Source organism: Nyctereutes procyonoides, unplaced genomic scaffold, assembly GCF_905146905.1.
Source record: "Nyctereutes procyonoides isolate TBG_1078 unplaced genomic scaffold, NYPRO_anot_genome, whole genome shotgun sequence".
In the NCBI taxonomy this organism is placed as follows: Eukaryota; Metazoa; Chordata; class Mammalia; order Carnivora; family Canidae; genus Nyctereutes; species Nyctereutes procyonoides.
Window position 1 is genome coordinate 67,386,088 of NW_026575052.1, and position 23,465 is coordinate 67,409,552.

The 23,465-nt window shown below is 46.3% G+C and overlaps 1 protein-coding gene and 1 pseudogene across 1 annotated transcript in view; both read left to right on the forward strand.

Moving 5' to 3' along the window:
* Positions 1–1,240: 1,240 nt before the first annotated feature.
* LOC129513687 (ankyrin repeat domain-containing protein 26-like) overlaps positions 1,241–23,465 on the forward strand; it is a 179,527-nt gene continuing 157,302 nt past the window's right edge. Inside the window, exons 1-3 of the mRNA XM_055331948.1 lie at positions 1,241–1,332; positions 3,784–4,008; positions 5,061–5,186. The gene's annotated coding sequence lies outside the window, so the exon portion shown is untranslated. The remainder of the gene's footprint in view (positions 1,333–3,783; positions 4,009–5,060; positions 5,187–23,465) is intronic.
* Positions 10,439–12,512, forward strand: LOC129513688 (DNA (cytosine-5)-methyltransferase 3A-like; annotated as a pseudogene).

Below are 23,465 nucleotides of genomic sequence, written 5' to 3' on the forward strand. Positions count from 1 at the left end.
GTATCTCATTGTGGTTTTGATTTGTATTTCTCTGGTAGTCAGTGATGTAGCAGGTGAAGAACCATTTATCATGCAGATGGACCTCAAAAGAAAGCAAGGTAGCAATCCTCATATCAGATAAGTTAGATTTCATTTTTATTTTTTTCCAGTTTTTTTATTGGAGTTCAATTTGCCAACATATAGCATGACACCCAGTGCTCATCCCATCAAAGTGCCCCCCTCAGTGCCCGTCACCCCCACCCCCCCGCCCACCTCCCTTTCCACCACCCCTTGTTCGTTCCCAGAGTTAGGAGTCTCTCATGTTCTGTCTCCGTCTCTGATATTTCCCACTCAGATAAATTAGATCTTAAACCAAAGACTATAGTAAGAGATGAAGCGCCCAGTGCGCAGGCGCCGGCGGGGGGCTCCGAGCGTGCGCGGGGCTGGAGCGCAGTGGGAGCGCGCCGCGGCGGCCCAGCGGACCGACGGCCGGCCTGTCGCCCCGCGCCTGCTGAACTCGGAGCACCCAGGATGTCTGCGCTGAGGAAGGTGCGAGCCGCGGGCAGGGACCCCGAGCAGCGGGGACGCACGGTCGCGGGCTGCGCGCGGCGGCCTCCTCCCTCGCCGGGGCTGGGCGCCTCGCGGGCGGGGGTTCCCGGACCGTGCGCTCCCGGGGCGTGGGTGCGGCGCGGGCTGCGCCGGGCGGACGGGCGGCCTGGGGGAGCTGCGGGGACTGAGGAGGGGGCGGCGTCCGGCTCCCGCGGGGCAGCCGCGAGGGAACACGGGCGCAGGCGGAAGCGGCTCAGGTTAGGGCAGCGCCAGCGGCAGGACGGCCGGTCCCTGGACGGCTCGGGAGCCTCCGGCCACGCCGCCCGCCGCGTCTGGTGCCGGTCAGTCCTCCGGATGCGGGGCGCCGCCCCCGGGCGCTGAGGCACGTGGGGAGCCGCGCGCTAACTCCGTGGCGCCGGGACCGCGGGGCGGCCAGCGAGCAGCACGCGCCCCGGGCTACCAGCCGCCTCGGGCGCCGGGCGGGCCCGCGCCGCAGGTGGCATACGGGGCGGGGCCTGCGCGCCGAAGGGCGGGGCGGCGTGGCGACCGGGGCCCGGCGCGTGGCCTGGGCTCCACGGTGGGGGCCTGGCCCCTCCCCAGATGCCTCTGCGCGCCCGCCGCCCCCTAGCGCGCCGGGCCTCTCGGGCGCCAAGGGCGCAGGCGCCGGCGGGGGGCGGCTCGGAGCGTGCGGCAGGCTGGAGCGCGGTCGGAGCGCGGCGGCCGACGGGGGGATGGACGGGCGCGCGCCAGGTCGCCCTGCGCCTGCTGAACTCCGAGCGCCCGAGGATGTCCGCGCTGAGGCAGGTGCGAGCCGCGGGGCCGCGGGCGGGGCGCGGGCAGGGACCCCGAGCAGCGGGGACGCACGGTCGCGGGCTGCGCGCGGCGGCCTCCTCCCTCGCCGGGGCTGGGCGCCTCGCCGGCGGGGCCTCCCGGACCGTGCGCTCCCGGGGCGTGGGTGCGGCGCGGGCTGCGCCGGGCTGGTTTTCATGATCTCCTAGGGCTTACTGTTGCTTTTTAAAATTTTTTTCCTTGTTTATGATTTTAAAAAGCCATAGTTTAAATATCGGGGCCGTATAATTAAAAAAAGTCGATTATCTTCAGAAGTAGATTTTCTTATATATGTTTTCTATTTTATTTTATTTGTAAAAGATTTTACTTCTTGATTTGTGAGAGACACAGAGAGAGGCAGAGACACAGGCAGAGGGAGAAGCAGGCTCCCCATAGGAAGCCCAATGTGGGGCTGGATCATGGGCCAGAATCACGCCCTGAGCCAAAGTTAGACGCTCAGCTTCTCAATCACCCAGGTGTCCCTGTGTTTTCTATTTTCTATTTTAATTATTTAGATAATAAGGCATATGTCATCAATCTCAAAGTGATTTGCTATTTGGTTAGTCCCCCAGACTCCTTTCAGGTTTTATCCACAGATTAGAAATTATAGGGATCTTTCTCTTTATGTGTTTTATGTGGACGCTTATTTTTCTGCTCCTCTTGGTTCTTCATTAGAGAACCAAACTTTTTGAAGTAAGTTGAGTAAAGGTATAGACAGAATTCTAGTAAGGGGTAGTTGCCAGTTGAGGAAGTCTTAAGAAATCACTTTATTATTTTTTAAAACTTTTTAAAGATTTTATTTATTCATAAGAGAGACACACAGAGACAGAGAGAGAGTCAGAGTCACAGGCAGAGGGAGAAGCAGGCTCCATGCAGGGAGCCCGACGACGCAGGACTCGTTCCCTGGACTCCAGGATCACGCCTGGGCGGAAGGCAGTGCTAAACTGCTGAGCCACCCGGGCTGCCCAATTTTTAAAATCTTTTTATCAGGGACGCCTGGGTGGCTCAGTGTTGAAGCGTCAGCCTTCAGCCCAGGGTGTGATCCTGGAGTCCTGGGATCAAGTCCCACTTTGGGCTGCCTGCATGGAGCCTTTTTCTCTTTCTGCCTATGTTTCTGCCTCTCTCTCTCTCTCTGTCCGTCTCATGGATAAATAAAATCTTTTAAAAATTCATCAAATGCCTCTTTTGTGCCAACCACAGGACTACGTGCCTTGTTCCCTTGCATTCTTATAACAATCATTTTAACCACCACTTCTCCTCTTGCTTTAACTGTACTTGAGATAACTGTGGATTCATGTGTTGAAAGACATAATACAGATCCTGTGTACCCTTGATCCTGCTTCCTCCAGTGGTGACATCTCGCATAGTTCTGGTAACCACGTGGGTACATCGTCACTGATGCAGTCCCTTAGGCTTCTTCAGATTTTACCTGTATTATATGCACACACTTGTGTATGTGCATACGTTTGTGTATTTTTTCCTGTCCAGTTTACTACATGTATAGATTACCGTTTCTTTTGAACATATGACGGAATGAAGGCTGAGGTAAGTTATGGGAGGTAAATGAAGTATAGACCTGGTTTGAATCTAGGTCTGTTTGACTCAGAGTTTTGATTTTTCAATAGCAGTAGCGATGGACACTCCTGGGTGGTGCAGTGGGTTGAGTGTCTGACTCTTGGTCTCAGCTCCAGCCATGATCAGAGTCATGATTTGGAGCTTCGTGTCAAGCTCCATGCTGAGCATGGAGTCTGCTTAAGATTCTGTTTCCCTCTGCCCCTGTCCTGTGCCTCTCTGTAAAATAAATTAATCTTTAAAAAGTAATAGTCATGATGAATAACAGTAATAATAACAACAATAGCTGAAGCTCACCGAGTTACATATGAAACAGACTATTTGGGACACCTTACAAATATTTTTATGAAATCATCGATAAGAGCTAGCTTACGCATGATGCCAGGTTTTTAAGGGAATAAGTGTAAATCATCAAGAATACTTTAGAATGTAATAGGGAGACATTTTCTTCCCCCTAAAGTAGAATAGATCTTTTTGGCCACATGCAGTCCCAGGAATGTTTGAGTTTAACGTCTCAAGTTACAGATCCAGCTTTCCAAGGGAAAGCGAATACATTTGGTGAATGATCACTGATTATCAGAATATGATAATACTTTAGGAAGATAATAGATAGACTAATCAGCAGGCCATAATTTATGATTCTTTGCTAGTTACATATCTTGTAAAGCTGTCCCTGTGATGAACTGCAGCACTTCTTCAGAGCAGGAATAACAACACGCTCCTGTGTCGTAGATCCCAGGAGGTTTCGGTGCTCTTGTAGACAGACAGAAATAAAAGGAAGTTTCTTCTTTTTACCTCGTATAATCCCACTGGAAAGTGAAATGTGTGCTGAGAGTTGATACTGACTTCTTCTAGGTCACCTCCCTGAAGAGGCCCCGGGCAGGCACTGTCGAAACAGTTCTTGGACAGGAGTCTGACGGCCCCCAGAGGAGGTGGAGGGTTTCTGCAACAGGCTACTGGTGGAACAGGGCGCTGCTGTCTAGCCCCAGGAAGCTTCTAGTGAAGAGGGCCCCGAGGAACCTGCATCCTTTTCCTTAACTCTTTCAGAGGGTACGGCATACGCCCAGATTGGAGTTAAAGGTAAACTCAGTTCTGTGTAGCTTGTGGTGGTTGTTTTTGAAAAATGAGCAGCTACAAGAAAGCAACACCACGTATGGCTTAATAGGCCTTAGCTTTTTGGAACTTGAATTTGTTTTTTTTTTTTTTTAATTTTTTTTTTTTTAAATTTATTTATGATAGTCACAGAGAGAGAAAGAGAGAGAGGCAGAGACATAGGCAGAGGGAGAAGCAGGCTCCATGCACCGGGAGCCCGATGTGGGATTCGATCCCGGGTCTCCAGGATCGCGCCCTGGGCCAAAGGCAGGTGCCAAACCACTGCGCCACCCAGGGATCCCTGCCAAACCACTGCGCCACCCAGGGATCCCTGGAACTTGAATTTGGATGTAGATAACGCAAATGGTTTTGAAGCTATATATCATTAGGAACTCTTTGGAAACCACAAAACCTTTTTATTTTTTTTAATTTTTTTTAATTTTTTAATTTTTTATTTTTTTATTTTTTTATTTATGATAGTCACAGAGAGAGAGAGAGGCAGAGACACAGGCAGAGGGAGAAGCAGGTTCCATGCACTGGGAGCCCGATGTGGGACTTGATCCCGGGTCTCCAGGATCGCGCCCTGGGCCAAAGGCAGGCGCCAAACCGCTGCGCCACCCAGGGATCCCCACACAAAACCTTTTTAATGGGCCACTCTATCAATTTTCTGCTCTTCTAAGGAAGTTTTTCCTATTCATGACTCATTTTGCTCTTTGGCTAACACTGAGGCAAATGTAGTGACAATTTAGTTTTCTTCTTCCTCTGAAAGCTTGTACACATTTTCTGCCTCGGGTTGTGTCCACTTGGATGCCTGGAGAATGCTGACAAACGAAAGGCTGGCCTGTTGATGCTGCATATTTGTTTGGGCTTTAAAAATCAAAAAGGTTCCTTGGCTTCCTCGGAGAAGCATTCTGCTTGATGGCCCAGGTTACTGATCCAGTAAAAACGACATTTTTCCAGCCATCCTTCACACACACCTTAAGTGAAATTAATGACATCACTCTACGATTACGCTTTGTGTTTTATTTTTCACTTTCTAGGTCTGTATGAGCTGTTGGCTGTTGGCTGTTGTGCCAGGCCGGCTGGGGCCACATGTGGACAGCCAGGAAGACCTGACCTTCCTCTGGGATATGTTTGGTGAGAAAAGCCTGCATTCACTGGTAAAGGTAAAAACCATGCTGATGTCAGATTCTCTTGGTGGGAAAACATATGGAAAACCATTTTGAGTGCTGTCTCATAAACCAGAGATCAGATTGTTGCCTTCTGCAAGGCAGAACAAATCAGCCTTGTTCCACTTCCCTGATGGGCATGGAAGTTGTTAAAGATTTTACCAAAAATACCTAGATGATTTCCCTTAATGGTGGTGATCTGGCTGTGTGCACTAATGAAGCCAACGTATGCCTGCCCTTGTTTAGAAGAAGAATATGAAATAATAGCAGGAAGGTATAGGCTCCTTATGGACAACATTCATGATCTGGAATTTAGCTTGAGTATTGAATGGTCACAACAAAAATTAGAAGGAATATATTTTCTGAGGTTAAGGATGGCAGCAGTTTGTAGCCACATTAATTTAAAATAATTACCAAAATAATTACCTTTCCACACCAATCTTAAGATAATTTGTTTCAACTCTCTGAAGAAAGTCCATGGTATTTTGATAGGGATTGCATTAAATGTGTAAATTGCCCTAGGTAGCATTGACATTTTCACTATATTAATTCTTCCAATCCATGACCATGGAGTATTTTTCCATCTCTTTATGTCGTCCTCAATTTTTTTCAGAAGTGTTACGTAGTTTTTAGGTTCGTTAGTTTATTCCTAGGTATCTTAGGCTTTTGGGTGCAATTGTAAATGAGACTGACTCCTTAATTTCTCTTTTTTCAGTCTCATTGTTAGTGTATAGAAGTGCCACTGACTTCTGGGCATTGATTTTGTATCCTGCCACACTGCCGAGTTGCTGTATGAGTTCTAGCAATCTTGGGGTGGAGTCTTTTGGGTTTTCTATGTAGTGTATCATGTCATCAGTGAAGAGGGAGAGTTTGACTTGTTTGCCAATGTGAATTCCTTTTATTTCTTTTTGTTGTCTTATTGCTGAGGCTAGGACTTCCAGTACTAGGTTGAATAGCAGTGGTGAGAGTGGACATCCCTGTCTTGTTCTTGATTTAGGGGAAAGGCTGCCAGTGTTTCCCCATGGAGAATGATATTTGCTGTGGGCTTTTCATAGGTGGCTTTTAAGATGCTGAAGAATGTTCCCTCTATCCCTACACCCTGAAGAGTTTTGATTAGGAATGGGTGCTGTATTTTGTCAAATGCTTTCTCTGCATCTATTGAGAGGATCGTGTGGTTGTTGTTTTTTTCTCTTGCTGATATTATCAATCACATTGATTGCTTTACAAGTGTTGAACCAGCCTTGCATCCCGGGGATAAATCCCACTTGGTCATAGTGAAGCATCTTCTTAATGTATTGTTGGATCCTAGTGGCTAATATCTTGTTGAGAGTTTTTGCATCCGTGATCGTCAGGGAGATTGGTCTCTAATTATCCTTTTTGGTGGGGTCTTTGTGTGGTTTTGTAATTAAGGTGATGCAGTTTGGAAGTACTCCATCTACTTCTGTCTTTCTGAATATCTTTAGTACAATATGTATGGTTTCTTCTTTATTTTTTTTAAAGATTTATTTATGATAGACATATATAGACAGAGGCAGAGACACAGAAGGAGGGAGAAGCAGGCTCCATGCAGGAGCCTGACGTGGGACTCAATCTCAGGTCTCAAGGATCAGGCCGAAGGCTGCAGGTGGTGCTAAACCACTGCGCCACCAGGGCTTCCCTGGTTTCTTCTGTAAATGTTTGATAGAATTCTCCTGGGAAGCCATCTGGCCCTGGACTTTTGTGTCTTGGGAGGTTTTTCATGACTGCTTCAATTTACTCCCTGGCTATTGGCCTGTTCAGGAAACAACAAATGCTGGAGAGGATGTGGAGAAAGGGGAACCCTCTTGCACTGTTGGTGGGAATGTCAATTGGTGCAGCCACTCTGGAAAACTGTGGAGGTTCCTTAAAGAGTTAAAAATAGATCTGCCCTACATACGACCCAGCAATTGCACTGCTGGGGATTTACCCCAAAGATACAGATGCAGTGAAATGCCGGGACACCTGCACCCTGGTGTTTATAGCAGCAATGTCCACAATAGTCAAACTGTGGAAGAAGCCTTTGTGTCTATCAAAAGATGAATGGATAAAGAAAATGTGATATGTATACAGTGGAATATTACTCAGCCATTAGAAACAACAAGTACCCACCATTTGCTTCCGTGTGGATGGAACTGGAGGGTATTATGCTGAGTGAAATAAGTCAGTCGGAGAAGGACAAACAGTATATGGTCTCATTCATTTGGGGAATATAAAAAATAGTGAAACAGAATAAAGGGAAAGGAAAAAAAACAAGGGGGAAATATCAGAAAGGGAGACAGACCATGAGAGACTCCTAACTCTGGAAATGAAGAAGGGGTGGTGGAAAGGGAGGTGGGTGGGCGGTGGGGGTGACTGGGTGATGGGCACTGAGGGGGGCACCTGATAGGATGAGCATTGGGTGTTATGCTATATGGTGGCAAATTGAACTCCAGTAAAAAATAATAAAAATAAATAAATAAATAAATAAATAACCTTTGACAATGTCAACTGAAATTTGAAGAAGTTGCTTTTTTTTTTTTTTTTCCACAACGCCATTGAAATGGTATTTTGTGTATAAATACATGGAAGTTCAAAACGAAGAAAAAGAGTTTCTGGAGCTGGTTCTTGGGAAAGCATCATGCCATGGAAATGTTCAGCCACCAGAAATGAGATCTTGCCACACAGCAATGCTGGGAATGATGAGAAATCTTAAAATAGTAAAATGAGATTAAGAAGCTTAGTTTTGCTTCTGGAAATATGAATTGCATTTTTTTTTTCATTTAACTCAAGCTGAATAAAAAATGTGAGTCTTACTTGAGTCTGTAGGAAATTGATACCTGTGGTGCCTTAGCTCTATCTGCACCAAAACCAAACTCAGGTGAATTTGCTATGGTTGTCTGTCATGAGAGAAGGATGTTAGTGATGTATAGTATTTGAAAATCAGCCACTTCCAATGTGCTTTTGCTTCACAGGATAGAAGAAATCTTAGTCCATTTTTTCCCATCAAATTTGTTGAAATTTGCCTGCCTCAAGCAGTAGCAACTCTCAAGAAATGAAAAAGTTGAGATGTGGCATTGTCCTAACAATACATGTAAAGACTAGAGTGCTTGATTTAGTTTTTATGGAATTGCCACGGTACCTTTGTGTATCGTTGTGTTCATCAGCACCCCCTTAACCATTAAACAGACATGCCCAAAACAATGCATGCACGTGTGTCTCTATTTAGTTGTAATGTGGCCACTGTTTCCTTCCTATAAAATGGAAATTATAATGTTAACAAGGTGGTTTGTGAGTTTCAAATACAATAGTGAAGATCTCCTTTCTTTGATAGTTACATAGGTTAGGCAAATACAAGCAGGCATTTAGTATTAAATTATAGCACGTGAAAGACCAAAAAGTAGTGACAGGTGGTTGTTATTTCTACTAAGAAAAGAACACTAATATTTTTTTCAAAGTCTTACACTAGCTCTTGAGTTTTAAGCTTGGTGGTTTTTCAAAGTAAGTGTGACTAGTAAGTGGTGAGGAAGCATAGTTACTGATATCCTGGTTTTAGAAAAACAATGAATAAACAAATTGATGTTGCTAGCATTTAAGTGGCACAGTAGCATGTGTACTATTACAAGGATCTTTCTGTAATTGCTGTAAAATGTGCTTTTAAAGTAAAGTTTACTGTGCCCCTCTAGTCCATTCTCTGTTTCTTACTAGCTGCCCCCACTCCCAGTCTCTATCACACGCAAACTTCAAGTGTGTCTTTTGACCCATTCTGTTCACTTTCAAGTATGTCAACAAGCAAGAGAGAGAAGGCGAGCCACATGTGCGTGTATGTGAGAATGTGCACAGTGCTAGAATGCGCAGAGGGAGATGGAGAGAGAAGTTTTAGCAGACTCCCCACAGAGTGTGGAGCCCTGTGAAGGATCCGGGGTCCCGACCCTGACACCAGGACCTGAGCCCAACCCGGGAGTCGAGGCGTAACCAACTGAGCCACCCAGGGGCCCAGGCAGAGACCTCTTCTTGATTGACTTTGACTTTATTTGACCATGGTAGGAGCCACTGTATTGAAAGGGTTAAAGCAGCAGAATGACGATATCAGACTGGTTTTTTTTTAGAAGTAAAATTTAGTTGCTACGGAGATGGGCTAGGCCTGCAGATTTCCAGGTCAAGACAATGGCAATGAAGCCATGGGTGAGGGAAGGAAGGTGATCTTTGTTTTGAAAAAGGGAGTTGGATGCTCAGCCTGCCCTCACCATCAGGGTGATGTTTCTCAACGTATTGAAACTCCTCCCCCGTGTTGGTTAAACCTCAGCTCCTAGACACCACACCCACTAATCCAACCACCAGATTGTTGATGCCAGGCCATCGGGGGCTGAGAGAGGGCTCCAGAGACCTGCACAAGCCCTGACCTACCACTTCTGACATAATTGAATATCTTCTCATAAGAAAGGTGATTTTAGTTTTATGTTCATTTGCTATTTGGCAGTTAACTAAGTAAAACTTCCTACTGTGTAGTTGGATACCTGGATCTTGAATTGAGGATAATTAGTACGTTCTAGGTTGTAGGTTATAGACTTGGGAGTCAGGTTGCCAGATAAAATACAAGGCATCCAGTTTAATTTGAACTTAAGAGAAACAGTAATTTATTTATTTATTTTTTTAGTGGACTTATGAACTGTGCTTTTTTTTTTTATATATATTTTGTGAAATCTCGCAACTCTGATTGGGGTGTCATCAACATTTAGATAGTAACACTCTTTGTAACCACTTTATTGAGACACATATCAGACAGTTTACCCATTTCAAGTATATGTGCAAGGATGTGAAGTGTACGCACAAAGTGATGAAGCCACCTCCACGATTCTAGAATAATTTCATCTCCTCCCAACAAAGCCCTGTCTCATGTAGCTGTCTACCACTAATCCTTCATCCTCTGACCCTTCCTCACTCCAGCCCTATGCAACCACTAATCTACTTTCTGTTTCTATTTACCTGTTTTGGACAATTCATGTAAATGGAATGATATGGTGGGTAGATTTGTTTGCCATCGGCTCCTGTCACTTAGCTTAATCCACATGATAACACGTAGCAATACTTCATACCTTTCTATGGCCCAGTAGTATTTATGGATATACCAGCTTTGTTAACCTCTTTATCCAGGTTTGGACATTTGGGTCATTTCTACCTATTGCCTACGATGAATAATGCTGCTAAGAATCTTCACATAGAGGGGCTGCAAGTGGCCTTATGGGCTGAAAAGAAAAGCCAAGGTGATCGCAGTAATGAATGCTGTGGAAGAAAACCAGGGGTCTGGCGAGTCTCAGAAGGTGGAGGAGGCCAGCCCTCCTGCAGTGCACCAGCCCACCAACCCTGCATCCCCCACTGTGGCCACCACACCTGAGCCCGTGGGGGCAGATGTTGGGGACAAGAACACCACCAGAGCAGCCAATGATGAGCTGGCGTTCGAGGACGGCCGGGGCTTTGGCACTGGGGAGCTGGTGTGGGGGAAACGTCGGGGCTTCTCTTGGTGGCCAGGCCGCATTGTGTCTTGGTGGATGACGGGCCGGAGCTGAGTAGCTGAAGGCACCCGCTGGGTCATGTGGTTTGAAGATGGCAAGTTCTTGGTGGTGTGTGTTGAGAAGTTGATGCCGCTGAGCTCCTTCTGCAGTGCTTTCCACCAGGCCACCTATAATCAGCCCATGTACCGCAAAGCCATCTATGAAGTCCTGCAGGTGGCCTGTAGCCATGTGGGGAAGTTGTTCCTGGCATGCCACGACAGCAATGAGAGCGACACTGCCAAGGCCGTGGAAGTGCAGAACAAACAGATGATCGAGTGGGCTCTTGGAGGGTTCCAGCCTTCTGGCCCCAAGGGCCTGAAGCCACCCGAAGAAGAGAAGAACCCCTACAAAGAAGTTTACACAGACATGTGGGTCGAACCTGAGGCAGCTGCCTATGCACCACCCCCACCAGCCAAAAAGCCCCGAAAGAGCACGACTGAGAAGCCTAAGGTCAAGGAGATCATTGATGAATGCACAAGAGAGCAGCTGGTATACGAAGTGCGGCAGAAGTGCCGGAACATCGACATTTCCATCTCTTGTGGGAGCCTCAACATTACTCTGGAACACCCTCTCTTTGTTGGAGAAATGTGCCAAAACTGTAAGAACTGCTTCCTGGAGTGTGCATACCACCACGATGATGACAGCTACCAGTCCTACCACACCGTTTGCTGTGGGGGGGGGGGGGGACACGCGAGTTGCTCATGTGTGGGAACAATAACTGCTGCAGGTGTTTTTGTGTGGAGGGTGTGGATCTCTTATTGGGGCTGGGGGCCACCCGGCAGCCATCAAGGAGGACCCCTGGAACTGCTACATGTGTGGGCACAAGGGCACTTACGGGCTACTCTGGCGGCGGGACGACTGGCCCTCACGGCTCCAGATGTTCTTCGCCAACAACCACGACCAGGAATTTTACCCTATGAAGGTTTACCTGCCTGTCCCAGCTGAGAAGAGGAAGCCCATCCGGGTGCTGTCTCTATTTGATGGGATTGCTACAGGGCTTCTGGTGCTGAAGGATTTGGGGATTCAGGTGGACTGCTACATCGCCTCCGAGGTGTGCAAGGACTCCGTCACGGTGGGGAAGATCATGTATGTCGGGGACGTCCGCAGCGTCACGCAGAACCATATCCAGGAGTGGGGCCCGTTGGATCTGGGGGCAGTCCTTGCAATGATCTCTCCATCATCAATCCTGCCCGTAAAGGACTCTACGAGGCCACTGGCCGGCTCTTCTTTGAGTTCTACTGCCTGCTGCATGATGCGCGGCCCAAGGAGGGAGATGACCGCCCCTTCGTCCGGCTCTTTGAGAATGTGGTGGCCATGGGCATTAGTGACAAGAGGGACATCTCGCGAATTCTCGAGTCCAACCCTATGATGATTAATGCCAAAGAAGTGTCAGCTGCACACAGGGCCCACTACTTCTGGGGGAACCTTCCTGGTATGAACAGGGGGCCATTGGCATCCACTGTGAATGATAAGGTGGAGCTGCAGGAGTGTCTGGAGCACGGCAGGATAGCCAAGTTCAGCAAAGTGAGGACCATTACTACTAGGTCCAAACTCCATAAAGCAGGGCAAAGACCAGCATGTCCCCGTCTTCATGAATGAGAAAGAGGATATCTTATGGTGCACTGAAATGGAAAGGGTGTTTGGCTTCCCTGTCCACTATACCAGTGTCTCCAACATGAGCCACTTGGCGACGCAGAGACTGCTGGGCCGTTCGTGGAGCGTGCTGGTCATCTGCCACCTCTTCGCTCTGCTGAAGGAATATTTTGTTTGTGTGTAAGGGACATGAGGGCAGACTGAGGTAGTGACACAAAGTTAAACAAAACAACAACAAAAAAACACAAAACACAACAAAACACTGACAACATGAGGATGGAGAGAAGTATCCGCACCCAGAAGAGAAAAAGGAAATTTAAAACAAAACCAGAGGCAGAAGTACCAGAGGGCTTTGCCTTGCACAGAGGGTTGCATATCATCTGATTTTTCAATGTTAATCTTCAGTCCTATTTAAAAACAAAACCAAGCTCCCTCCCGTCTCCCCCTCCCCTTTTTGTAGGTCAAACCTTTTGTTTTCTACTCTTTTCAGAGGGGTTTTCTGTTTGGATTTTTTGTTTCTTGCTGTGATTGAAACAAAGAGGGTTTAATGCAGCAAAAACCAGTAACAGGACATAGCAACAATACTTTGCAGAGGAAGGACAGGAGGGAAAAAAAAGGAAATTCTACAGAAATCTGTATATTGGAGTTTTTTTTCTATGTATTTTTTGTTGTTGTTTCTAGCCTGATCAGATAGGAGCACAAGCAGGGGGCGGAAAATAGTGACGCTCAGCGGCAGAATTTCCTTCCAGCCGCTGAGCTCTCTTGCCAGCACCATTCCTGGTCATGCAGAACAGAGCCCAATGAGCAGCAGGGAGACAGATCACACAAGACCCTTGTATGCAGTATTTCAGGTGCTTACCACACAGGAAACCTTGAAGAAGATCCATTTCTATAAGCCGCTGTTACCTCTACCAGTTTGTATGTATGTATGTGTATATATATATATATGTGTGTGTGTATATATATACACACACACATATATATATGACAGATATGCGATATATATATAAAAGGTAGTTAACTACTGTACAACCTGACTTCATAACGGTGCTTTAAAACAGCGAGATGAGTAAAAACATCAGCTTCCACGTTGCCTTATGTGCAAAGGGTTTTAACGTTGGATGAAGGGAGGCAGCTTGAAGGTGAATCGTTGCCATTCATGGCGGGCTTTCCCTCTAGTGTTTAACAAGGTGATGGAGGAGAATTCGGGACCACGTACTCCCACTTCTCCCTGCCAAAAACGGGTGAGAGGTGAGATGGGGTGGGTCGGACCGTGGAGGGCTGAGAGTGGGATTCATCCAGGCTCACACAATAACCTTTCAATTTTTTTTTCCAAAAAAAGGAGACTCCCTCGGCAAGATGGCAGTTTAAAGGGGTCTTCATTCCCAATTTCTCACATTAGCCGATTCGAGGGCTCCTCGAATGGTGGGATCAGAAATTATCCAGAGTGTGGGAAAGTGACCGTTAAAAACCCCACCTGGAGAAAACAAAAACAAAAACATACAAAATGTAAAAAAAAAAAGAAGGAGCATCTTCACATACAGGTATTTATGTGGACATATTTTCATTTCTGGGGGCTACGTACGTAGCAGTGGAATTGCTGGGTTAAATGCTAAGTCTGCGTTCAACACTTAGAAGAACCAGCAGTTTCCCAAGGTGGCTCCACTATTTTGTATTCTCACCAGCAGTGTGTGAGGCTTCTGATTTCTGTATGCTTGTCAACCCTATTTTTTTAAAAAAAGATTTTATTTATTTGAGAGAGCAAGAGAGTGAGCAGGGAGGTGGGCAGTGGTGAGGGAGAGGGGCAGAGAGGAAAATCTCAAGCTGACTCCTTGTGAACACAGACCCTGATTTGGGGCTCAATCTCACACGACCCTGGTATCATGATTTGAGTCAAAATCAAGAGTCGGCTGTTTAACCAACTGAGCCACTGAAGTGCCCCACCAACACTTGTTTTAGCTAACACTTGTGCATCTCTCAGCTATGACCACTGTGGTTCTACTGGCACCCCTTTGGTGGGGAGTTGTTCTTGTGATCTTGATGGTTAAGTGTCCATTATTTAGTGGGCCAAGTCCTGGGCTCTGCTGACTCCTATAAAGAATTTCTTAGCCTCCTTTTTTTCCCCTCCTTCGTTAGTTGGGTCAGGAAGGCTAGCAGGGGCTGGAGTTAACCTTACTGCTCTTTCCCCAGGTCCAATAGGGCTCTATTTAAAGCTGCTTTTCTCAGAGTGCAGGCCTCGGTTACGGAAAAAGCTCTTGACTTAATGTATTTCAAAAGGATTGTTTCTCTATTCTATTGCAAACCCAAGGGGATTTTTCTCCAGTCTTCACAATGAAAATTTGGTGCGAGGAATGTGCAGGGGCCTCTTCCCCTAGGACTGGGGCTCAGGAGGTTTTTGACTCTCAGACTTCCACATTCAGTCACCACCAATTCATCAGAGTTACCATTTTTGTTTTCCTACAAGCTTCTGGCTCCACCGGCTTCTGCTTTGCTAAGCTGATCTTGGCCATGAATCTCTCTATTCGTCTGTTTTTTCTGATTTCCGAGAGGCAGTTTGCTCTGTGACTTTCATTCTTCCTAATGATCTGAGCTGAAACCAAAAGTCTCCCTTTACCTAGTTTTATCATTTGGTTCTTATTTTTATTGCTGATTTGTAAAGAATTCATTGTGTATTTTGAATACTAACTCTGTGCCAAATTATATTTGTAATTGGAAATACTCAGTTTCTCCTTTGGAAAAGATAGCCTGGAATGTTGTTTTTAATGAAACACACAAAGTTGTGGACAGGGTAGTTGACCAGAGGGAGGAAGATATGATGGATAATTAGTTTATTTTAAATCTCGATATTCATGTGAATTTGTGAAGATTTTCATACTTGTGATTTAGGTAGAATTTTAAAAGTGGAAGTCTTCTTTGCGTCTACAAGTAAGTCTTGAACAGATGCTCAGAAGGTAACCTATTAACAAGAATTTATTTATATTTATATTTCCAAGCAGGAAACATTAGAAAATGAAAGACCAATTTGAAGTTTGTGTGTGATCTTCATCTTTCAGTAATTCCAATTTTCTTACTAATTAGCACCATGAGTGTTGCTTGGAAAAGAGTTATTTCCAAGATAATTGATACAGCCAAGCTATTAAAGAGAGAGAAAGAGAAAGAGATCATGTTTTGAACAGTGGTTTTATAAACTTATTTTCTGCGCAGGCCTTTGGTTTCCTCTTTTATTTGAATCTAGAAGCAATGAGAAGCAAAGTAATGGGGGAGGGAAGGTGAGATTTACATAGTAGTAAGTGAGATTCAAAAGAATATTTTTTAAGATTCTTGGGGGGGGGTACAGGGCTTGTTAGAAACAAATTGTCCTGTTTGAGAGGGGAGAGGTGGTGTTAGGTTCAGAGAGTAACCCCGTTGGGGTGGTTATGTTACTTGCCTCTGCAGTCCTATTTGCCTTGGTGGGAGGAAAGGGAAAAGATAGCCAGATGTTGCAAATGATCCATGGCCACCTGGTCTGACAGAGTGGAGACCTGGGCATCAGCAGCTGGTAATGCTCCTTGGCCAATCCAAGGTAATTGTTCAGCCAGCTGTGTTGGAGGAAGCAGACAACCTTATTTCTTACATTATAGTTGACATTTTTTTTCTGGCACAGAAACAGGTAAAGTCCGCCGAAGATAGGAATTCCTGAGACCCTGAGTAAACAGTTACCTTTGTAATTCACACTCTCAAGACAGAGGCCATATGTACCCTTCTTAGAGATCTGCGTGGGACTGGGGCTGAGTGATTAGGAGCCGGGTTGTCATTGGAAATGCTCAGAGTGCTTATTCAGCTATGCTTCGTTGCAGAACAGTCACCTTACCTTTTGGATTGATTCCTAATTTAATAACAGGGAGTCTATTTGCTCTACAAAATTGCACGTGGGATGTTTCCTCCTGAGTATCACATAAGAGCAGGTAGTTGATTGCCTGGAATGAGTGGAGGCAGGAAGGCAGTTCTCACTTCCCTTGTGGAGGTGATTCCTGTTATTCTCCATCTCCAGAGACCAGGAATTCTAGTAGGGAAATATCCAGCTCCTGAGCTATTCTACCTAACAGTGGATTTGTTGGGGCACAAACATGTGTGTCTCCCACTGTATTCAGCTTTGCCAAATCATCCTACAGGTGATTGTACGTGACCGGAAGTGACTGGCTTGCCGAGCCGTGTGTTGGCATTAGCAGTACCCCACTTCATCTCCCGTTATCACCTCAGTCTCTGGACTGTGTGGTTTTCAGAACCTTTGCTTTATTGCCAGGGCAGGCAGTAAGTAGTTCATGTCCTGTTGCCGGGAAGGTGTTTGGTCATGAGCATGGGCCTGACATTCTGCATTGGTTCTCGGAGTACATTGACCACAATTCATTGTGGACCCAGATGGGAAAAGGGAGTGGCCTGTTCCTCAGGGCCGAGATGGAATGGGATGTGGCGATTGTGCAGAGGCTAGGTCCACGCTTCTCTGAGTTGTGTGAAAAGGGCTATAGAAACACAAGTTCTGTTGGAAGAAAAGTCAAGGTTGAGGTAGAATCTCACAGGGTAGATTTTTTTTTCTTAAAACAGTTTATTTATTTACTTAGAGAGAGAGAGAATGAGCAGGTAAGAAGTGGCAGAGGGAGAGAGAGAAGGTGACTGACTCCCCGCTGAGCACCTGATGTGGGGCTCCTCCCCGGGGCTCTGAGATCATGACCTGAGCTGAAGGCAGATGCTTAACTGCCTGTGTCCCCCGGACACCCCTCATAGGAGGGATTGAAACCTGCTTTTATGGGCTGACTTGGAGACATCACCACCACATTCACAGTATCACAGGAATATGTGTCCCAAAATCTAGGATAGAATTACAAGTGAACTTTTGGCACCAACTCCATTTGATTCGGGTGGAGGAGGGACTGAGTAGTACTCCTTGAAGTTTAGTTTGGTCCCTTAGGTACTCAGCTACCACTCATTGAATGAGTGAAGGAGAGAGTCTGGTGTGAGGCTCAAGGCACTAAAGGTAATTTCTAGAGGGAGGGATCCTGCAACCTCCAGGACACCTTTCATTATTCATCCAGGTCAAGTTTGGACCTTTCGCTGCCTCTTTTCTCTTTTCTTTTGTTCCTTTTTCTTTCATTCTTGAGGTCATTTCATTGTCATTGTGTTTGTCTAGTCACCTCTCTTAGAGTGCCTTAGCTATATGGTCAGTTGGGTGTGGTAAGGAGTATTCCGTGTGTGCAGACCCCCAGGCTCTCCATTCTGGTGCACACACATCTGCGGTGGTAGTTCAGGGCCGGGGCTGTGGAGCTACATTGTTTGGACTTGGATTCTGGCTGTGCCAAGGATATCATGCCAACAGTGTGATGATAATACCTCATTGTCTGACCTCATGGCACCTCTTGTTCCTTATATGTGAATGATGATAATAGTGGTACCTACCTTGCATGCTAGAAGTAAAATCATAGGTTTTTGTGTGTATAACCTAAAATTTCTTTCAGACGATTCACTTGGAACCAAAAAAGAATTTTGTATATTGTTGTAAGCATCCATCCATCCTGCCGTATACTGTCTGATATTTGCTGTTCACAGACACATATAAGGTTATGTTACTTATGGTCATGTGACTTGTTAGTCAATGAAATGTGAAAAGAAGTGAAGTGTGTCACTGCAAGGCAGAAGTCCTCAAAGGCCAGTGCACTGTCTGCTACATGTCTCCACCCGTGCACTCCCCGTTGGTCACATGTGCTGTTCCAAATGGTAGAAGCTCTCGCACGGGAGCCCAGGAGTGTGGAAATGGGGAGCAGAGTTCCCAGAGGACATGTGGTGTCCACAGTAGGAGTGAGGTAATCAATCTTCAGTGTCACGTACCACTAACATTTTCGAGTTGTTTATGACCATTGTTCCCCTACTTAATTCTGAGGAGTGCCTTCACCATGTTATATTTTAAATCTGTTTTTCTGACAGTATAGCTTAGTGATGTAGAGGGTAAAGCAGATGTAATTAACTTTCCATGTAGTTCTTTTTAAGTGGCTGCTCTTGGTCTGGGAGTTGCACTGTAAAAAGTTAACGTTTATATTCTTGTCAAAACTATGTATCTTTTATTAGGTCTTTCTTGATAGACGTGTACTCCCTTTCTAACTGGTACGGTGAGGCCTGAGAAAGGCTGGCATGAACTAAAAGATCTCACTGTTTTTTAATGGTTTTTTTTTTAAATTTTTATTTATTTATGATAGTCACAGAGAGAGAGAGAGAGAGAGAGAGACAGAGACACAGGCAGAGGGAGAAGCAGGCTCCATGCACCGGGAGCCCGACGTGGGACTCGATCCCCGGTCTCCAGGATCGCGCCCTGGGCCAAAGGCAGGCGCTAAACCGCTGCGCCACCCAGGGATCCCCTTTTAATGGGTTTTTAAAAGATTTTATTTATTTATTTATGAGAGAGAGATACAGAGAGAGAGGCAGAAGCACAGGCAGAGGGAGAAGCAGGCTCCACGCAGGGAGCCAGATGTGGGACTGATCCCAGGACTCCCAAGATCACGCCCTGGGCCAAAGGCAGGCGCCAAATCGCTGAGCCACCCAGGGATCCCCAGATCTCACTGTTTGATGTGATTTTTCTGGAGTAATATAATAGCAGGATAGTGTGCCATCTTGGGTCAGACCTTGTCCATTTCGTGTTCTCTCTCAGCACTAGTAAGATAGAAACCCAGTATCTCTATGTTACTTTCAGATTCCTTTGTTTTCTTAATGAATTTCATGAGCTTATTTTTACTTAACAAGCAAGGGTTTTCAGTATCAAAGTATAACGTGTATGTCACCCCCAGCCATATTGTCTGATTTATACCCTTTTTAGCCAAAAGAAGTGGCCTGTCATGTATCAAACAGTGTATTCCATATGCAATTAGCATTTCATTTTTTTTTCAATTAGCATTTTAATTGTAACTTGTTTCTGTTGCACATTGCAGGATTTCTTTTTTTTTTCTAATTTTTTTTTAATTTTTATTTATTTATGATAGTCACAGAGAGAGAGAGGCAGAGACACAGGCAGAGGGAGAAGCAGGCTCCATGCACCGGGAGCCCGATGTGGGATTCGATCCCGGGTCTCCAGGATCGCGCCCTGGGCCAAAGGCAGGCGCCAAACCGCTGTGCCACCCAGGGATCCCCATTGCAGGATTTCTTTTCTTTTGTAGTATTGCAGCCACAATTGCTTTTTTTCTCCTTGTCATTTCTGTGTTTAGTTCAGCCAAATGCTAATAAATTAAATGGTCTTCACGGACAACCTTAATAATAAATTTTACCAATTTGAATGTCTTTAATGTCTTTTTGTTGTCTGATTGGCTAGGACTTCCAGTACTATGTTGAATAGCAGTGGTGAGAGTGGACATCCCTGTCTTGTTCCTGATCTTAGGGGAAAGGCTCCCAGTGCTTCCCCATTGAGAATGATATTTGCTGTGGGCTTTTCATAGATGGCTTTTAAGATGTTGAGGAATGTTCCCTTTATCCCTACACTCTGAAGAGTTTTGATCAGAAATGGATACTGTATTTTGTCAAATGCTTTCTCTGCATCTAATGAGAGGATCATATGGTTCTTGGGTTTTCTCTTGCTGTTATGATGAATCACATTGATTGTTTTACGAGTGTTGAACCAGCCTTGTGTCCCGGGAATAAATCCTACTTGGTCATGGTGAATAATTTTCTTAATGTATTGTTGGATCTTATTGGCTAGTATCTTGTTGAGAATTTTTCCATCCATGTTCATCAGGGATATTGGTCTATAATTCTTTTTGGTGGGGTCTTTGTCTGGTTTTGGAATTAAGGTCATGCTGGCCTCATAGAACGAATTTGGAAGTACTCCATCTCTTTCTATCTTTCCAAACAGCTTTAGTAGAATAGGTATGGTTTCTTCTTTAAACGTTTGATAGAATTCCCCAGGGAAGCCATCTGGCCCTGGACTTTTGTGTCTTGGGAGGTTTTTGATGACTGCTTCAATTTCCTCCCTTGTTATTGGCCTGTTCAGGTTTTCTGTCTCTTCCTGTTCCAGTTTTGGTAGTTTGTGGCTTTCCAGAAATGCATTCATTTCTTCTAGATTGCCTAATTTATTGGCGTAGAGCTGTTCATAATATGTTTTTAAAATCGTTTGTATTTCCTTGGTAGTGATCTCTCCTTTCTCATTCATGATTTTATTAATTTGAGTCTTCTCTCTCTTCTTTTTAATAAGGCTGGCTAATGGTTTATCTGTCTTATTAATTCTTTCAGAGAACCAACTCCTGGTTTTGTTGATCTGTTCCACAGTTCTTCTGGTCTCGATTTTGTTGAGTCTGCTAGAATCTTTATTAACTCTCTTCTTCTGCTGGGTGTAGGATCTATTTGCTGTTTTTTCTCTAGCTCCTTTATATGTAAGGTTAGTTTTGTATTTGAGTTCTTTCCAGTTTTTGGATGGATGCTTGTATTGCGATGTATTTCCCCCTCAGGACTGCTTTTGCTGTAGCCCAAAGATTTTGAACGGTTGTATCTTCATTCTCATTAGTTTCCATGAATCTTTTTAGTTCTTCCTTAATTTCCTGGTTGACCCTTTCATCTTTTAGCAAGATGGTCCTTAACCTGCACGTGGTTGAAGTCCTTCCAAACTTCTTGTTGTCATTTAGTTCTAATTTTAAGGCATTATTGTCTGAGAATACGCAGGGGACGATCCTAATCTTTTGGTATCGGTTGAGACCCGATTTGACCCAGTATGTGGTCTATTCTGGAGAAAGTTCCATGTGCACTTGAGAAGAATGTGTATTCAGTTGAGTTTGTATGTAAAGTTCTGGAGATATCTGTGAAATCCATCTGGTCCAGTGTATCATTTAAAGCTCTTGTTTCTTTGGAGATGTTGTGTTTAGAAGACTATCGAGTGTAGAAAGCGCTAGATTGAAGTCACCAAGTATAAGTGTATTATCTAAGTATGTCTTAAATTTGGTTATTAATTTGGTTATTAATTGATATCAATTCTTCTGGGGGAGGGGCCTTTTGTGCTGATTTTCAGGTGTGGGCACTTGGGGGAGCTGCTCAGCCCCCTGCCTGGTGCAGGGCTCAGTGAGTGAAGTTTATCCTGTTTATCTGGTGAGGGCACTGTGAGACTCAGTGGGGGTTTTTTACCCGGTGAGGCCCAGGGAGGAACAACCACAGTGTCGGTGGCCAGCTCTGGAACCCTGGAGTCAGCTCCCTCAGTAACTAAGGAGCTCTCAGTTGGCAGGGGCCTGGATGCTCCCGGGGCAGGGCCGCTGATCTGCTCAGCTCGGGGCAGGAGCCTCCTCACTGTCCTGGGCCCTTCTTTCCTCTGCCTGTCCCGGTGGGGAGGCTGGATCCTGGGCTGTGTCCCCGGCGCCCTGTGCTCCGGAGCCTGCGCTGTTGGATTCGTGCTCCCGGGGCCGCGCAGCTCCCTCTGCATGGAGCCTCCGCCTGAGCCACCCCCGAGCTGCTCCCGGGTCCAGCCAGGCGTGCGCTGCAGCCCTTTAGGGAGCTCCGCGTACTCTCCCCGGGGTGCAGGTGTCTCTTAGTGTCCCAGGGAGTCTGAGGGCATCCCCGCCCTCCTGGGGTCCTCCTGCCTGAACTCCCTGCGAGCGCCTTTCCGCCCGGGAAGATTGGTGAAGCTTCTGCTTCTCCGGGACGGGGCTTTCCTGTTCTGGGGGCACTCGCCCCGGCCTTAACCCGGCTCCTCACGGGGCCCCTCCCCCTTGGATGCCTTTTGTTTCTTTATTCTCCCCCCCCCCCTTCCTGCCTTGATAGAAGCGTGAACTCTTCCCACTGTAGCATTCCAGCTGTTCTCTCTTTAAATCTCAGGCCGAATTTGTAGATTTTCAGGATAATTTGAAGGTTATCTAGGTAATTTGGTGGGGACAGGTGACTTGGGGACCCTACTCTTCTGCCATCTTGCCCCGCCTCCTATAGTCTCATTTTTTTTTTAAATTTTTAAAAAAATTTATTTATAATAGTCACACACACAGAGAGGCAGAGACACAGGCAGAGGGAGAAGCAGGCTCCATGCACCGGGAGCCCGACGTGGGATTCGATCCCGGGTCTCCAGGATCGCGCCCTGGGCCAAAGGCAGGCACTAAACCGCTGCGCCACCCAGGGATCCCTTTAATCACTTCTTACAGTTAGAATTATTCCTTCTCAGTTCTTTGAAGTTACTTTGAGATACATTTTTTTCAAGATTATATTTATTTTCAAATGAGACATTCAGAGAGAGGCAGAGACATAGGCAGAGGGAGAAGCAGGCTCCCTGTGGGGTGTGCGATGCAAGACTTGATCCCAGGACCCCCGGATCATGACCGAAACCAAAGGCAAGATGCTCCACCACTGAGCCACTCACGGGCCCAGAAGACTACATTTCCACACCCCAGAAGCTTTTGCAAATGTCCCCAAATGCTCAGCCATCCCACCAACTTCTGAAGGGAAGCCAGCTCAGCTCACAGGGGATCTCAGAGATTTGAGAGGCTTGGGCCTCCTCGCACATATGCTTTGGGCACCCTTGGCCCCTGCCCTCTGTGCGCATGCGCAGGGATGCCAGCTTCTGAGGTGCGCAGGCGCATTGGCGGTTAGCAGCGTTGCTAGGTTACACTGGTTCTGCGTAGGCAGATTCTAAGTCGTTGGGCTTAGTCCCTGGGACGTTGAGGCAAGGCCCACTTGCCTTATTGCTGGCGCGGGAGTGTATCGCACTAGAGGCGGTGAAACCTGTGTCACTGAAGCCTGTCGGCTTCATTATGGAAAAGAAATCTACAGCGCGGGATGGGTGGGGCGTGCTGCCCTCTGGCTTCAACCTCAGGCCTCTGAGGGACTACTCACCGCCTAGGATTGTTTCCAGCTTCCACAGCCCCGGCCCCGGATACAACATCAAGTATCAAGATCTCAGGAAAATCCACAGAGCTGTGGTCGCTGATGACCCAAGGAAATTGCAGGGCATAGAAGAGTTGCTGCTTTTTGGTTTATGTGACATAAATGAAAGGGACAGGAAGAACAGGTACAGGGCTTTTGAGGCGGGGCGGGTGGTAGAGGGGCTCATGACATTAAAAGCAAAAATTCTGGGATCCCTGGGTGGCGCAGCGGTTTGGTGCCTGCCTTTGGCCTGGGGCGCGATCCTGGAGACCCGGGATCGAATCCCACATTGGGC